The sequence below is a fragment of the Terrapene carolina genome, unplaced genomic scaffold, assembly GCF_002925995.2.
Source record: "Terrapene carolina triunguis isolate 2854851 unplaced genomic scaffold, T_m_triunguis-2.0 Scaffold3091, whole genome shotgun sequence".
Taxonomy (NCBI): domain Eukaryota; kingdom Metazoa; phylum Chordata; order Testudines; family Emydidae; genus Terrapene; species Terrapene triunguis.
The window spans coordinates 1-2990 of NW_020667442.1; the positions used below are offsets into that span (position 1 = coordinate 1).

At 50.8% G+C, this 2990-nt stretch overlaps 1 non-coding gene across 1 annotated transcript; it reads left to right on the plus strand.

The window, feature by feature from the left end:
* Positions 1-2572: 2572 nt before the first annotated feature.
* TRNAE-UUC lies at positions 2573-2644 on the plus strand. The gene has a single exon. It is a non-coding gene; the product is annotated as a tRNA-Glu (tRNA).
* The last annotated feature ends 346 nt before the right edge of the window (positions 2645-2990 follow it).

Sequence of the window (2990 nt, forward strand, 5' to 3'; positions counted from 1 at the left end):
GACGAGATCTCCCCCGCACAGACCCCGGGGAGCAGCAGCTGATCAGCCCGGGCTCCCGGATCACAGGGAGGCAACAGCAGAGTCCGGTCTGTGCCAGCGACCCGCCCCCAGGAGCCACCCGGTCTCTGGGTTTTGTTCCCCCGGCTCCTGCCTCCTTCTTCCCAGCACCCACCGCTACCAGCTGCTCCCTTCCTGTGTCTGCAAATACCACCCCGGGGCGGGCTGCAGCACTCGCTGGGGCTGCCTTCAGTTGCTTAAGTTGCCTGCATCTCTGTCCACCTGGCGGTGGGGAGAGAAGATGGGGGCAGGGAAAGAAGGACTGCTTGGATGCGGGGCGGGGGAGGGTTGTACCAGAGGGAGTCAGAAGAAGTTGGGCAGCAGAGGCTCAGGGAAATTGAGGGGAACCCCTGGGGTGTCCCAAAAACAACAAGGAGTCTGGTGGCACCTTAAAGACTAACAGATTTATTTGGGCATAAGCTTTCGTGAGTAAAAACCTCACTTCTTCGGATGCATAGAGTGAAAGTTACAGATGCAGGCATTATATACTGACACATGGAGAGCAGGGAGTTACTTTGCAAGTGGAGAACCAGTGTTGACAGGGCCAATTCAATCAGGGTGGATGTAGTCCACTCCCAATAATAGATGAGGAGGTGTCAATTCCAGGAGAGGAAAAACTGCTTTTGTAATGAGCCAGCCACTCCCAGTCCCTATTCAAGCCCAGATTAATGGTGTTGAATTTGCAAATGAATTGTAGTTCTGCTGTTTCTCTTTGCAGTCTGTTTCTGAAGTTTTTTTGTTCAATGATAGTGACTTTTAAATCTGTAATAGAATGACCAGGGAGATTGAAGTGTTCACTTACTGGCTTATGTATGTTACCATTCCTGATGTCCGATTTGTGTCCATTTATTCTTTTGCGGAGGGACTGTCCGGTTTGGCCAATGTACATGGCAGAGGGGCATTGCTGGCACATGATGGCATATATAACATTAGTGGATGTGCAGGTGAATGAGCCCTTGATGGTGTGGCTGATGTGGTTGGGTCCTCTGATGGTGTCGCCAGAGTAGATATGGGGACAGAGTAGGCAACGAGGTTTGCTACAGGGATTGGTTCCTGGGTTGGTGTTTCTGTGGTGTGGTGTGTAGTTGCTGGTGAGTATTTGCTTCAGGTTGGGGGGTTGTCTGTAAGCGAGGACTGGCCTGCCTCCCAAGGTCTGTGAGAGTGAGGGATCATTTTCCAGGATAGGTTGTAGATCGTGGATAATGCGCTGGAGAGGTTTTAGCTGGGGGCTGTATGTGATGGCCAGTGGTGTTCTGTTATTGTCCTTGTTGGGCCTGTCCTGTAGTAGGTGATTTCTGGGTACCCGTCTTGCTCTGTCAATCTGTTTCCTCACTTCCCCAGGTGGGTATTGTAGTTTTACGAATGCTTGATAAAGATCTTGTAGGTGTTTGTCTCTATCTGAGGGGTTGGAGCAAATCCGGTTGTATCTTAGGGCTTGGCTGTAGACAATGGATCGTGTGATGTGTCTTGGATGGAAGCTGGAGGCATGTAGGTACGTATAGCGGTCAGTAGGTTTCCGGTATAGGGTGGTGTTTATGTGGCCATCACTTATTTGCACTGTAATGTCCAGGAAGTGGATCTCTTGTGTGGACTGGTCCAGGCTGAGGTTGATGGTGGGGTGGAAATTGTTGAAGTCCAGGTGGAATTCTTCAAGGGCCTCCTTTCCGTGGGTCCATATGATGAAGATGTCATCAATGTAGCGCAAGTAGAGGAGGGGCACTAGGGGACGAGAGCTGAGGAACCGTTGTTCTAAGTCAGCCATAAAAATGTTGGCATACTGTGGGGCCATGCGGGTACCCATAGCAGTGCCACTGACTTGAAGGTATAAGTTGTCCCCAAATCTGAAGTGGTTGTGGGTGAGGACAAAGTCACAAAGCTCAGCCACCAGGCTTGCTGTGGCCTCATCAGGGATACTGTTCCTGACAGCTTGTAGTCCATCCTCATGTGGAATATTGGTGTAAAGTGCTTCCACATCCATGGTGGCCAGGATGGTGTTTTCAGGAAGAACACCAATGCATTGTAGTTTCCTCAGGAAGTCGGTGGTGTCTCGAAGATAGCTGGGAGTGCTGGTAGCGTAGGGTCTGAGGAGAGAGTCCAAATAGCCAGATAATCCCGCTGTAAGAGTGCCAGTGCCTGAGATGATGGGGCGTCCAGGGTTTCCGGGTTTATGGATCTTAGGTAGCAGATAGAATACCCCCGGTCGGGGTTCTGGGGGTGTGTCCATGTAGATTTGTTCCGGTACTGTAGCTGGGAATTTCTTGAGCAGATGGTGTAGTTTCTTTTGGTATTCCTCAGTGGGATCAGAGGATAGTGGCCTGTAGAATGTGGTCTTGGAGAGTTGCCTGGCAGCCTCCTGTTCGTAATCCGACCTGTTCATTATGACTACAGCACCACCTTTGTCAGACACTGGGTGTCCCAGTGTTCGCCAGGGTTTGTACAGCACCTAGCGCAATCCCCGCTGGGTGGCGCTGCTGCTCTCATGAGGGGTTGGCTTAGCGAGCTGCAGTAATAACAGTCCCATATGGTCTAGTGGTCAGGATGCCTGGTTTTCACCCAGGTGGCCTGAGTTCAATTCCTAGTGTGGGAATAGTGTAGAGTATTTGCTCAGAGGGGAGGCAGGAAATGAAAGCAATGGGGAGGGATCCTGCCAGCAGGGGAGTTGGGCAGTGTTAGGAGGGGATTCCAGGAGTGGGGGGCACTGGTCTGGGGGGAGATGAGGGAAGGATCCCAGCAGTGTGGGAAGTGGGCAGCATGGAGAGCACAGGAGTGGGAAGAGTGAATGTGTCCCTCTAAACCCACCAACTGCAGACTTGGAAGAATTATGTTTGTTGGTAAATGTCAATTTCTGTGTAAACACACAACCAAAATGGCAAAATATTTACATCGATAATAATCAAAATTGACAGATGGGCAAAGTAAGAAACATGCTGCTT